Source organism: Diadema setosum, chromosome 11, assembly GCF_964275005.1.
Source record: "Diadema setosum chromosome 11, eeDiaSeto1, whole genome shotgun sequence".
Lineage (NCBI taxonomy): Eukaryota > Metazoa > Echinodermata > Echinoidea > Diadematoida > Diadematidae > Diadema > Diadema setosum.
This window is the reverse complement of record NC_092695.1, coordinates 16455245-16470620: the sequence shown is the minus strand read 5'-3', so window position 1 is coordinate 16470620 and position 15376 is coordinate 16455245. Positions and strand designations below refer to the sequence as shown.

At 36.9% G+C, this 15376-nt stretch overlaps 1 protein-coding gene and 1 non-coding gene across 2 annotated transcripts in view; one reads left to right on the top strand and one right to left on the bottom strand.

The window, feature by feature from the left end:
* The window catches only part of LOC140235155 (uncharacterized), a 58816-nt gene extending 45389 nt beyond the window's left edge, over positions 1–13427 (bottom strand). The window contains exon 1 of the mRNA XM_072315191.1: positions 13332–13427. The gene's annotated coding sequence lies outside the window, so the exon portion shown is untranslated. The remainder of the gene's footprint in view (positions 1–13331) is intronic.
* Positions 13428–13921: 494 nt separating this feature from the next.
* On the top strand, positions 13922–13993 carry Trnaq-cug (transfer RNA glutamine (anticodon CUG)). The gene has a single exon. It is a non-coding gene; the product is annotated as a tRNA-Gln (tRNA).
* The last annotated feature ends 1383 nt before the right edge of the window (positions 13994–15376 follow it).

Sequence of the window (15376 nt, the reverse complement as noted above, 5' to 3'; positions counted from 1 at the left end):
TGTTCCTGTGTGGACAAATTGTAAATGTGACAATATCACTCAGTCAAGTAATTGTTCAGTCACAAATGTGGGTTCATTCTCACTTCTCATCATACATACACTTTGACACATGCTGGTTCAACACTGAAATCAATCCAATAAAATTTCTACTAAAATGTGAGTGCATGTGAATTTAGTGTAGGGTTTCATTCTGTGGTGTTTTAAGGCATCTACTCTTTACGTCTGTTTTCAGTTTCTGCCTGCAAGTCTTTATTGGGTGAGCCGACATCATGGTCGTGCCATTAGTGTCCACTCACAACCAGAAACTTTACAACCAGAAACATTCATGGCATGAGACTTCCCTGAATTGCCACTGGCATTCAATACATTGTGTAGACAAAACCTTTTGTGTGCATTTCACTTCATGAATCTTTGCTCCTCGCAAAATTTGCAAAAGTTTGATACATGCAAAAATTTCTGTTTTACAGTTGAATATATATGAGTAACTGATAGTCTGCAGAACATGACTTGTATTAAATGTATGTGAATACATTGCTACTTGGTGAAATGCAGATCAGATTGAACATAAATTTCTAGCTTGTGTACGTTTCTGCAATATTGATAGAACAACCTACACTTTGATCGTGTGGGAAACTACAATTTGTATGACATAAGAATGAGAGCAGAATATCAGTCAAAAGTGTTTGAAAACTTGGTGTGATTGCTAAAGCAATAGTTATAAAATGGAAATCGTAAGCATCATAACTGCCATTACTACCGCTCTGGTATGATACTATAGAGGCTGCAGGAATTTCCGCAATGACCAGGAAATTCCTGCATTGATCCTTTCCAAGGGTATAAGTGTTCAAGTGCACAAATGTATCGTCACTGCCATATTTCTGCAGGAGGGCATCAACATTACGTACAAGAGACCTACCATGGTAAATGTTGAAGAACAGTATGGGAGAAAAATGTGCCTCTCGCACCTGCCAGCTTGTGCTCACACTCACCTCAACTGTGAGTGAACTGTCTGCCTGGGCGTGAGACTAGCTGGAGGATCGGTGGTACATCACTCATCCTAGAAGAATGCGAGTCATCTGTGAAGGAGGAGGTCAAAGCCACCACTCCTCATAGTTCCTTGCACTTGACAGGGGGGGAGTGTTCGCCCACATCTTTCTCTCTATTACCCCTCTTTTGCTTTGTCTGTGGATTTGGTGTTTTGAAGTTTCAAACCTCATTGTCAAGGTGCTACATCTTCCCTGAAAGGGGGGGGGGGGGGGCAATGGGGGAGGGGAGGGGAAATCGTGTGCAAATACAAGCAGCTCTATGATATATCAAAAATGATGACTCCTGTAATGCATGTTTTAGTACTTCAGTCTATTGTCACGATGTTCCATTTTTGTGAGTATGTTTGCATGGGCATGCTTCTTTGAAATAGACTGGGAAATAACCTACAGTATTTACTGAAAGTCAACAAAAGAGTGACAATGTTACCAGTAGGCCCTACTTGGAAAAACTGTCATGATCAGTGCAAAACTGCTATCCTACTCATGAAGATCCTTCAGAGGCACAGGAAGGAAATTAACTGGGCACATTGTTATGATGATAATTTTGAGAGAAAGATTTTGTGTGAATTGGATGGATTGGCTGAATTTGGTGTGTGACATCTTTTATAGAGGTAAAAAAAAAAGAGAGAAAAATACATACAAATAGATATGATCTGGATGATGCACACACAGTAGTAACAGTGATCTACAATTGTATGAAAAGTTCCTCATCACATAAGGCCTCCACTGGATAGATTCTTGATTGTCTTCAGTGTTTGACAGGTCTCGGTCATTAAAGGCCATCATATAACTGCTCTATCTGCAAACAAATCCCCTTTACTGCAAAATTATTATGAAATAAAGAAGTGTGAAAGTTCTGGACCTTGATCAGCATAATGCTGTCAGTCTCGATTTTGTTTGCATTCTATAAAAAGCAATGATGAATCTATATTAGGGTAATTGAAGTTCATATCACATCATACTCCACTGGAGTAATGGTTGTTCTAATATGCCATAATTATATGCATGTGTATGTATAATTATGTTCCATTGTACTTGATGCACAATCACTAATAAGTGGTCAAGCGATCCATGACTATGACAACCTCGTATAGGCTATATCAGATTCCCTTGCCTATTCAAGGGAAATGGGAAATGCGTGTTGTAACAAAATCAGTCCGTCCTCAACGGGTTTACACAGGGGATTGCGATTAATGTCAGACAATGTATACACACTACAAAATGTAAGCAGTCATTTATCAATGTGTATGTATGGTACAAAGATGGATGGTGTAAAGTCATCATAAGAAAGTGGGGATGACACAAGTGATAACAACATAAATTGTGACTGTGTCACACCTCAAACCATGCCACACCTTCTCCAGTGCCCTGTTCCAATAAGGCACAGTACGTAGCCAAGAAGACCTGTTGGCTGCAAATGAGAAGGCTGTGTGCAATGTGCCATGTCCTGGCCAAATATCTAGAGGTTATGTAGATGATGGTTACAAAGAAGAAGAATGACTGGACATGCAAGATGTAGTTTATCATTTAGATGGAGCAAGTAGGAAGGGATCCTTGAGAACAAAAACTAGATGAAAAATAAAACTGAAGTGATAAGGGTGTAAAAGTACTGGTTGTTTGCCTGTTGAGGCCTAACAAATTATTTGTATGCTCTGTGAGATTCATAAAAACTATCAAAAGATGTGTGTGTCTTGTACAAATGCATATATATTATGTAGTTGACTATTGTGTACTGTGCAAGCTGTAATGACATATTTTCTCTTGACATGATGGGCTTTGTGGTCAAAGTTCACTTTATCAGTATTCTCGCACAGTTATTCATAGAAATGATGTGTAATTGTTTAGCTTGCTCCATGACAAGCTAAGTTCCTGTTTCAGGTAGACAGACAGAGCAAAGTATGAATGTTATATACAAGTATCTGTTAAGGGAGGCACGTAAACAAAACAAAGCCACAGCAATGGATCTGCCTTAGGTTTCATTTTCATATAGATAAAGAACATTGATTGAGCTTGATTTGATTTTTGAGCCATGTGTGCCACCTCACAGTTCATAATATCTACCACACCATAGTATGAAGTAATACTGTACAGGCCATATATTTTGCAAACAGGACTTGTGAGCCAATTTTGTGTGTGGTTGAATTTGTGAATAAAAATTACAATGACAGCATGTGAAAAAAAAATATCCCATCTCAGAAGCAAACTTTGTGATTTCTAACCTCAGAGACGATATGCAGTACATATATTTGTGTTACAGGAGGCAATATCTTTGCCAGTTGTTAGTCTTGCAAATATTGGTCGACTCGCGAAATTTGTTCAAATAGAAACACAATGAATACCATGTATACCACAATATGCAGAAAAGAAAAAATGAATTCAAGCCTAACAGCTGTCTATATGACAAAATTACACATAGGGCTCTTCCGACATCATTTGCCAAAGAATATATGTGACCCGCTACAACAAAAGGATCCTAAAGTCGCTGACAGGTGAGCTGAGAAATTCGAGTTTGAAGTCAGATCACCAAAATCTGTCAAAACGTTCCGTTTTTAACATAATTTTGTAGTCTAATGTATCTTCTATCATCTGCCGAAATTTCGAAGCTAAATGATCAAAGGAAAGGCCTGAAAATAGCATTTTTTCTAGGCCATGCTCAGCTCACCCGTCAGCGACTTTAGGATCCTTTTGTTGTAGCGGATCACATATGTATTACTTCTAGAGGCTTGGCAGACTCATTTTAACCCTTTCTGTTCCAGGGCCTTTGGACTGTGTGTATAATGCTACAGGGTTTTCTATGTCTGTCAGCACTCAAAGCACACAAAGGATTAACAGACATGTGATCATCCAAGTCTTATCAATGCAAGACATATGACACTGTATGGGCCTACCCTTCATGTGCATAACAAAAAGGATTTGTGACTCTACAATCTGAGAATTCCAACATTTGGGTACATGATACCTACATTATTTTTCAAGTCACAATCTTAATTTTACCGTAAAATTTGACTCTTGTGCACTTAGCGCATTTTTTACCTGTACTTTGAATGCCACCTTACCAATGAAAGTAAATGCTGTAGTGTTTGTGTCATTTCACACTGACACACCCCTTTATGGATAATTGTTTCCAATGTGTGTGTTGTTTTTTTTTTTTGTTCTTGTTTTTGCAAATTATGATTCATCCTTATCTATTTATCAAATTCCATGTTCTCATTAAGGCCATGTGAAAGTTTGGAGCACTTGCCAAATTTGATTCCTACTGTTAAAATCCAAAGAAGCAGATAATAATAATAATAATAATAATTGCATTTATATGGCGCTTCATACTGACGTTTCTAAGCATAATTTGCATGATTTGTTTATGGTTTCATGGTTTGTCTGTCTATTTAACATGTCAAGCCACAGAGTATATAGGAGGAAATAAAAACATACACATTCTGAATTGTACTGCTTTGGGACCATGAGCACTGAAGCAGAGTCATTTTATTTCAGTGCAAATGTTGGAACTTGTCTTAAATTGGTCATCGTTCATGGTGGCCTTTTGTATCCAGGTACGGTGTATATAATGTGTGGTGGCATCTATGGATTTTGAAATCTTTTGTTGTGATTGGAAGTGAGTTGCACACAAAAGAGGGGAAAAATCAATGCTTGCCTGGTGTTGTAACTCAGTTAGCACAGATGTAGATCAGGACAGTGCACTCCCGTTGTAATGAACACGGTTATAACAAAAGTTTTGATGAAATGACGTAAAATTCAGGGCCCAAAATTATCAGCTAGATATACGTTGTATTCATGCACTTTACATTGAATTTGTGTGGATGTGATGAAACGTTGATATAACGAAAGAAAACTGCTGGTCCCAAGGACTTAATTATAAGAGGAATTGCCATGGTACAGGCAACTCCTGCATCAAAATGAATTGAATTGAATTGAATTACAAAATATGTGTACTTTTCTTACAGATATGTGTGACTCCTAATTTTTTTTTTCATATCAAAGTCAAGTGGTACATTGTATTATGCAGTACTGGTGATGTGTTGGTGATGTGTTGACTGACTCCATGACATACTGTAGGGTTGATACTGACATCCATGAGATCATAGATTGTGGACATTTGAGTCACTGATACTCATAAATCCAGGAAGAGCATGTGTAGGTCCCACCTACTACATTTGTAATAATCAGTAATTTTTAAATACATACTGCTTGTTGTTTGTTAATTTCCATCTGCGTGGATGGCTGGATAGCCCATATTCAGTTACGTTAAGCTGGTCTTCCATGGGGTCCAGTTGGATGTGCCATGGCCATTGATTTGATAATGTTATCATGTTTTTTGAAGATCCAAATTATATGAAATGGTATGGAAAAAGTTTGTGGTACAAACAACCCACAATAACTTTTCAGAGTGTCTGGTTTCATGCTGATTTGATATATTACTATGTTGTAACTATATAGAGCTTACTAATAGAGCTCTATAAGTCTTTGCTCTGCATGAATAATATAGTCATTATCATACTTGGCATTATCATCGTAAATATCAGTGCAGTGACAGGTATATTCTCATACATACTAATTGAAATGATTCCATAAGACCTGCCATATACATGAAGAAAGTTATGTGTAGGATGTACTTTGCAATAATGCAGTAACAATAATAATAATAATGATAATAATAATAATAATAATAATAATAATAATAATAATAATAATAATAATAACAAAAATAATAATGATAATAATAATATTAATAATAATAATAATAATAATAATAATAATAATAATAATAATAATAACAATAATAATAATAATAATAATAATAATAATAATAATAATAATAATAATAATAATAATAATGATAATGAAATCAAATAAAAACTGCAGATGATTGATTTTATCAAGGATTATGTTGGGCAAACAGTTGGTTATTATCAATATGCATTTGATACATGGCACCATTTGTTCAAATTTGTTTTGTTCAAATGAATTCTTATATTGAGTTGTCTTTATTGCAACTGATTAACCAACACAAAAAGCATATTAGTATTTCATGATTAATGCCAGAGGTGTAAGTGTTGAAACAACAAGTCATGAATTAATGAAAGCATCTTGTTTTATTACCTCCCTTGCAAACCTAAAAAGTGTATGCTTTTTTTTTCTTTTCTTTTTTTTTTTCATGAAATGCATGTCATAAAACCTGGCAAGCAGTAAAAGTGAAATGGTTTTCCAGTTCCAAAATGATATTAATGTCAATCAATGATAGAGCAATCACTTTCATAGAAACTGTCTATGAGGTTAGTATTGATGTTAAATGGAAAATAAGACATTATCAGGAAGATTGTTTTTTGTTCTGTTAAGTCGTTTGAAATAGATTCCAGTAAGATTACCACAATTAATGTAATTAGATGTTCCAGTATGGTCACTATCTTGGTTTTGTTTTGAAGGCAAAAAGAAAAGAGTTTCATTTTCCTAAAACAAAATGATATGACAAAGAACCATGGTCACAAATTTCACTGTCCACTGATGTCGTGTCCACATGTAAAAAATAAACTGACATTTTCCACTTCCCATTCTATCTGAGTACTTTGAAAACTGAGTGGCACACGTTTCTTGGCTCTCCTTGTCAAAAATCTTGAGTGTTCTGCTTGTTTTGTGCTCCCCTGTATGTTGTGTAATGGGTTGCCATAAGATAATAGTCGATACAGCTGTTTAAAGGGACACATCAAGCTGCCGTGGGCATTACATGTACACACTTGTGTGGCAACAGTTGTGAGCTAATCCTGGGAGACGCTCAGAAGACAGCGAGGCCACAAAATCTCTCCTCTAGCATTGGCGTTTGCACACAATTTGCAACTCTTTCCAAGTCTTAGACTCGGGCAGAGTTGTTTGTCATCATTTTCCGATCTTTTTCGATAGCAGCAACTGATACTATGACGTATACATGTATAATGCAGACACGTAATGATGTCACCACCGGTAGCTCTCTTTCAAGACACAAAGTGATATGTTCTGGTTTGAGAGAAAAAAAAAATAGGTAAGTGTATTTTGTCCACATCCAGCCTGTTTTGGCATGATACTAAGTGGATGTTACATTAGGGGTAATATGCCAAACAGCCTGGAACTCAAACTAAGCTGTGAAAGTTGTGTGAAGTTCTATTGTGAGTCACTAGGGGAGTGTAGCATGCTGACAAAGGATAATGATAATTAAGCAATTAAGAGGGATGTCCCCACATTACATTTGACATTTGAAGTGCGAAGGAACAATGTAGGGTCAAAACATTTGAGGCACCGTGTTTCTTTTACAGTCAGTGTCTCATGAGTGGGATATCTCATTTTCACCCACACCAAATCATATCAAATATGTTTGTCATATATTATATGTTACTTTTATCAGCTTTCTTACTTGTCATGCGCCTTCGCAATGGGGCAATTATTACCCTAACCTGAAGAGAGATTTCTGTGTTTTTATGATTGATTAAAGTAAATCAGTGATGAATAGTCATAAAATTCAACATGGTGTATGTGGAAAAGATGATCGCAGCTCTGCTTGCATCTTTCAGTGAGTCATAAATTAAGGTTAGTTTGTCCCAAACCTCCCACATGGGGTGAGAGGATATACACACAATGGATGAAGATGACTGATATGATTATAGAACAGACTTGCCCAATATATTAAGGCAGGAAAAACGTTACCATGGTGACAATAAACATTGAAACAAAGTCAATTCGGCTCCAGCTGCAATATTGTGGTGCCCTGTGTCTCCACCTCCTTTGTGTGATGTATTAGTGATTCTTTGAAATGAGTCTTAGCTTGACTTTTGGCTTTACAAAGAGGGTAGTCTTGATGGGGTTGGTTTATTGCCGTGCAAAGGGCACTTTGTTATTTATGTATAATTAAAGTCACTTTATGAGCAGATGAATTATAATTTACATTGCAGTCATTTGTTTTCAACCTCTTAAGAGTTAATATCATGACAAAAAACAACAATATGGGTCCATTAATGATTCTTTTGAGTATTTGGTTGAAATAAAAAGATGTCAAAGTTCTAAAATCAAATTTCATTCTTTTCTAGTAGTATTTTACACAACCTTCTTGTTTATCATGACAGTGATGCTTTCTCTAGAGACTCTAGACCTCCTGGTTGCTCTGCAGTAACAAATGGTCCAGTCATGCACTGTTTGAAAGTGTATACCTAATTGAATGAATGGTTTACTGGCTGTTGATTAATTGATGTTGTACGCTTGTTTCATTTATCATTTTGCCTCGATGTCATTGAAGGCAGATCAAGCAGAGTCTACAACGTGTAGTTCTCACAAGAAGCTATCGTATACACATAGTACACTCCCCACTTAATAGTAAGGGCACAGGAGTGTTTCTGAGGCTTTTCAACTTATCAGTTGGTTCATCAACCATCAGCCATGCCACATTTGAATTGGTTGAAAGGGGCATAATTATTGTCATGGTCACCTCAAACATACGCAGAGCACAAAAATATGTTTCTCAGTTGCAGCGTATATACACCACTTCATAGGCACTCAAGATAATGATGACCATTTTTCTGCAAGAGTCAGAGTGCTTTAGGAGTGCTCCGGAACCTACAAAGTTGTACTCTTGAAAAGGGTGCAACTTTAGAGCACTTCAGAGCCACATTGTCTGTTCATGAATACAGAGACCAGAGTGCTTCAGGAGCACTCTTTGAGTGCTCTAAATTCCTTATGTAAATGGGGTATTAAACTGCAAAACTTTGTTTCCTTTTCCTGTTGTGTGAGGGAAGGCATTAAAGTTCAGACATGAAAACTTGGGGATGTTTCATAAAGCTGTTTGTAAAGTTACGAACGACTTACAAGCGACTGGTGATCAGTTCTGCTGAATTATGGAAATTCTGATAAGTATAGCACATCAGAACTGATTACCAGTCGCTCGTAAGTTGTTCATAACTTTACAAACAGCTTCATGAAACAGGGCCCTGCAGGATTGTTCGTCCAATTCATTGACACTAAAGAATTATAATTATACATATATTGGGTCTCTAACACTAACATTTTTTTTTCCTCTGGGCCCCGTCTTATAAAGACTTGTGATTGATTCACATTGATCACAACTTTGCGATTGAATGCAAATCCATCTTATAAAAAAGTTATGATTGGAATTAAGATGGAGAACTGCAATCAATCAATCACAGGTTGCGATTGATTGCAGCTTTCAAGAGATTTGTGATTGATTGATTTCTATCACAAGTTTTATAAGACAGGGCCCTGGTGGCCAGTTAGGTTGGCCTGAAAAAGAAATGTAGGGGCCCAAAATAAAAGGAAACATAACATTCCATTGGAGTTCTTATTTGTCCACAAATAACCTTTTTTGAGGTTTGGTGGCCTCACATAAATTTTTTGTTGTCCAGGGCCACTAATGTCAAACTAGCCCTGTGTGTGTGTGTGTGTGTGTGTGTGTAAAAAAAAAAATATATACATATATATATATATATATATATATATGAAGAGTTTGTTCGCAAAAACCGATAAGTCCATTTTTTAAGATTTTGAAGTACGGTCTCTGTCATAAAGTACAAAATAATACCTTTTAAATGATATATTGGTCACTACATATAAAGGTACATTTTTGAAATTATGGTAAAAAGAAGCAAAATTTTTCTTATTATTCTCTTTATTTTTGTTGACCTTTAATCGCAAATATCTCCATTTGGCAAATATGGACTTATCGGTTTTTGCAAACAAACTCTTCATATATACACATGTATACAATGTATATATGTATGTATGTATATATATATATATATATATATATATATATATATATATATATATATATTTATATAATACATGTATATACATATTTAAGTAATGAATGGATAAATTCATAATTAAATCAGTCAGTCAACAAGTTTCTTTGCTTCATGTGTTTCCCTTTTTTCCTTTTGTTTCTTAATCGGGCTATAAAGGGATGCAGTCCTACAGTCCACTTGTGAAGACATTTAAAGGTACATGTATACTTCAAATAAGTTGATTTTTTTTATTGCTTTGTTAATACTGGACCATTACTGAGAATTAATTGTTTATAATGATAGGAATGAGGGCAAATATGTTTGTATTGAAATTTGAATTTGATGTCTCTTAATATGGCTTAATATCGTGATGGTTCAGTCTAGAGCAAAAGTCAGTAAAATTTTCACATCATAAAATTTTCCACATTTACAACATGTGTGTGAGATTATAAAAAAAAAACAGGCAAAAAAGTATGAGATCAGATAGTAAGTTCATGATTTTAGAGACAAGACACTGAAGTGTATACAAAAGTAATTAAAAAGGTTACAAATGTAAGGGATAAATGAAGAAGCTATTATAGGCCTATTGATGCCATGAATGATTTTGGTGCAATATGACCATCAAGCCCTTTGACTGCATAATAACCACGCCCTTCTTTCGGCACAGCAAACTAGCCATTTTCCTGACGGCGCCCCACAACCTGTTGGGTAGTGTTTCCCCTTGTGCACGAGTATCCTGTGTCTGCATACCTGTTATGTACTTAAAGAAATTTCGTGCTAGTATACGCATTTAGTATTATACTAAACCAGTAGACCCAAGTCTAGGCTATTGTGATACGCTTGAATGGACTCCCGGGATGGGCAGTATTGTTGCCGTTCCTCGAAACTTTGGGTAGCAGTACTCTGTAATTGCCCGAAGAGAAATGAAATTCTGGAGATTTCAGTTAATAATTGCCGGTTTTTCTAGCGTAATACCGTTAATTTCCCTCCTATTTAGATCCACCCCTGGTGAAAGGCGCCTGGAGTCGGACTACAGCAGTAAACGTGTCTCTTCGACTTAAATAATTTGTGGTCTATAGTGGATAAGACTCCCGATTCCCAGTCGGAGGACCCGAGTTCGATACCCGCCCAGTGCATTACTCGTATATATTTGAAATACGTCCTTTTCTCGACCCAGATGTATCAATGGGTATACCTGGCAACGCTAGAGTATAAACGGCAGAACCCTCTGTTAGAGCAGTGACAACACTGATGAAGAGGCTACCCTGGATATAAAGAAGACATTATTATTAATGCTGAAGAATGACTTCTTTTGTAGCGCACCCCACTCGCCCCTGATCGAGTTGGGACGGCAGTAAAGTATGAGTTACACACAATTGAATTATTATTGTATGACGTGGCCTAATTGCCGTTTTGGTCAGTATTATATTTCACCAAAAGTCGAGATACCTGAGCAGGATATGCGTGCCTTCCTTTAGCTTATTTTTCTTTTCTTTTTTCTTGTAAGTCAAAACAGACGCACCAAACCTTGACCGACTGTGCGATACTACCAGGGGCATTGAAGAATTGGCGCAAGCGAGCACAGCGCAGCGGGAGACCGACGTACGGGGGCTATCCTTCGGCAAATCAAGGCCATATAGGCCTACCTTTTTATCGTTCTTTTCACAGATTAAATATCACTTGGTATGATTTCTATTACATAACGTAAATGTAAATAGGCTACCTAGAAATGATTATACCAAGGAGCTAGCTCCTTGATTATACTAATGACATGCAAGAAAGTCGATCGTACAACAAAACAAAACAAAACAAAACAAAAAGCATTTTCCGAGGATTTCGCTCTAAATTTCTCCCCGTCGACAGGGCGGGGGAGGTATTGACCTACTACTAGTATTGCACGAGAACACACACACACACACACACACACACACATACTATTGACCTACCACTGCACGACAACACACACACACACACACACACTCACTCACCACACACAAACATTTCGCGGCCCCTCTCAGTCGTGAAAATAAATGTTAATTCAAAATATATTCGTTTGTGAGTGCTTCATTTATCCCAAATTTATTTTGTGGTAAAGTATGTATAAATGATGATTTTCGGACCAGGAGGAAAACTATATAGCATAATATAGGACTTCTTACAGAGCTCAACTTTTTGATAGCTTATCTCGTTACAAAAACAAAGGGGGAAAAATATTACTTTACAACTTTACTTTTGCAGAACCCATGCCGGCCAGTCAATATCAGCGTGTATATTTTTTGTAACAAAATCCCCACGAATCTCGCACAAACTTTACTTTTACCATGGATACAGCATGGATCAAGCTACTATATAGCGGCAGCATGCTTCGGTAGGGCCTACGTATGATCTGCGACATGTGCCCTCTTTTACGCCAAGCAAGCTGTAGCTGTTTTTAGATTTGCAGAAGACGATGTGGTAACACACACACAGAAAGACAGACGCAAACACACAGGCGCTCAAAACACGTACAATATGGGAAGAGAGAGAGAGACAGACAGACAGAGAGGGAGAGAGAGAGAGAGAGAGAGATAGAGGATATAAAAATGTCAATCACATTTACGTATATTATTATATATACATTCGAGGCGAGGTATAAGAGAGTCGCGGTGTTGTCACACATTTAAAACATAGATCATGAATATAGTGCCATGCAATGTACTCAGTATATTAATGTACCATGTATCTGTGTCAATAGGGAGACACGTATAGGCCTACAAAGTGAACTGAAACTGAAATGACAGAGTACCTCGGTGCGTCATGGAATTACTATTAATTTTATTTGATGTGAATATATTCACGGTGCCAAATAGATTAATCGCATGCTGATGCGATTTGGAGATATGGATCACGTCTACTTTTTCAAGGGGGGTTCATGTTGGCTGTGATGGCGTTTAAATGAATCTGTAAGAAGACAGAATTTCGATTTCATTTATAGAGAACCAATGTTATATCATTGGTCGACGCAGTTAGCTGAACATAATGTATTAGTGCATGTGCTTCTTGATGAGATATATGCATGGGGTTATAGCTCCATGTAATATGTTATATGTATAGTTCCATGTGCCTATAAACTAGCGCTAGATATCGCGCTATGTGCTGTCTCCATGGGGTGTATTGAGCCAGAGCGCACGTTCGAACACAGAATGAATGAGTCATTTCTTGATAGAATACATTTGCAGTAGTCAAACGAGCCTATAACATATGATATTCTGTGTTGAAGGTGCATTTTCGGTGCATAGAGGTATGGTTACAGTTTTCCAGTTCGCCGCCACAGACCGTCGGGACACACCCCATTCTTGTGCCATCGAAAAAGTAAACAAAATTGTTTTCGAACAAGTGGTAGCCAGTGAACCGCTGCTGGGCCTTACTTACACTATTGCCTATACATGCTATGCTGCGATCGTGATGCGACGAGTACATGCATGTCCAAGAAAAATCTAGGTTAACGCCACAGAAATGAAAACACACTTACCAACTTGTCGAGAAATCCGTAGAAGGATTTTCAATAGATGTAATCCAAAACTTCGTAACTTATTCCTTCAATTCAGGACCGAGAACGTAATCACTTATAAAGTTATACTGATCTGCCGTCTGCGCTCTTCGAACAGCGAAAGATATTCACTCGGTCAACGAGAGATACAGTTTAGTACATAAAGAGCGGAGTCGCGCAAGATCCTCTGCTCAAGCATAATACATGTACTCTGACAACAATACAGAACTTTCGTGCCTGCCCCATGATGTCATGTGTGGAAGCACCCATAAATGAATATTCATGAGTGAATCACAGCTGGGTAATGTAATTGGTCGACAAGTAAGCATGCGGCTCGGTCTGTATACCCATATAAGGAACGCCAAATATAATGTCGCGAAGAAGGCTTTGTCTTTGAATGAAAATACAAAACAGGCAAACTATTATGAAAAATCAATCATACAATTACGATCCATGCTTTATACGAATTCGGTGTGGAACGTGATGACTTTGAGGCTTAAAATGTGTCCGGGCTGAATGAAATGCGTTTATCTATTCTATATAACCGCTAAGTTGCCCGAGTGTGCAGAGCAGGTCTTGTGGTGTAACGGTTAGCACCCAGGACTCTGAATCCTGTGATCCGAGTTCGAATCTCGGCAAGACCTGATTTTTTTTTTCTTTTTTTTTTTTCTTTAGTCCTCTTTGGTATTTAATTTTCCATTCACTTTCACTTTATCATTTTGCCTGAGTTTATTTAATATTTCGAGTTTTTGTATTATATATATCAATGAGCGATAATGTGTACAGTGTATGTGGGTGTGTGTGTGTGTGTGTGTGTGTGTGTGTGCATTATTTTCTAACACTGTCATAGGGGCCTACGTGTATTCCTTGTTAATATTATAGTCAGACATATTATATCTGGCAAGATCCAGGCAAACGGAGTGGAGATTTGGAGTTAGGTGCGTTAAACATGTGAGGACATTCCACGATCCCTTTATTAATTACAACATGGATGGAAAAGAGACCATATTCCCGGTAATCTCACGGAAACGTTACACCGAAATGATGAGTATAGAACACATTAGTGAAGTTTGAGGAAAATCGAGAAATCTGTTCAAAAGCTTGGGAATCATTTGAATTGTTCGAATTAGAATTGTTGGGTTTTTGTTTTGTTTTGTTTTGTTTTGTTTTGTTTTGTTTTGTTTTGTTGTTTTTTTTTTGTCAAATCCACATGCCTTGTAATCTCTGGACTAACTATAGTTCGTGATGTAAAGAAAAATATAAGCATGATAGATATGAAAAATTCACATTCTTTTGTCTTGTTACAAAATATAATTACGGATATTGTCTTGCATTTTGAAGGCGATGATGATATCGCTCTTTCTTTATGTTAGAAAATATTAAACTATGTGGACTTCCTTTTATAGATTTTCTGTATAACGTATATCTGATAACCTCTTTATCCACGATAGACTTATCCAAACTCTATATACAAATTTAGTCTGTTGCATATTCGTTTAGAGACAATTGTAACTTGCGTTAGAAGCATATTTCCGTCTTCTGAGTTATTTTCGGAAGAAAAATGTTCCTGAAACTTGGAACCTGAGAACTTTATTGTTTTATTTTCAAGGGCAGTTCGCCGAATGAAATTATGTGGAAGGTGATGGCAATCTGCCGACTGTAAAGGCATGCGATATAGGATAAATTGATCAATGTATTTTTTAGATTGTTTGAAATAAACACTGCAAGCTATTCTTTTCGGGATACTTGTTTTCCATATTCAGACGTTTATATGCAAGTTAATGCATGTACCTCCCTTTCAGAATTCCACGTGTAAGAAAAAGACTTAATTTCAGTAATCACAAGTCGTATCTTTGCAACAGTCCCTTGCACATTATAATGAGAGCTTATCCGATTATCGGGCATTGGTATACAAATTCCCGAAGCACGCTATGATTAAGGACCTATCATGCAACGAACGTTGTACTGTATATAGGCCTAGGTCTATGAGTCTCATGGAAAATTTCATACAGATATTTTAATTTTGA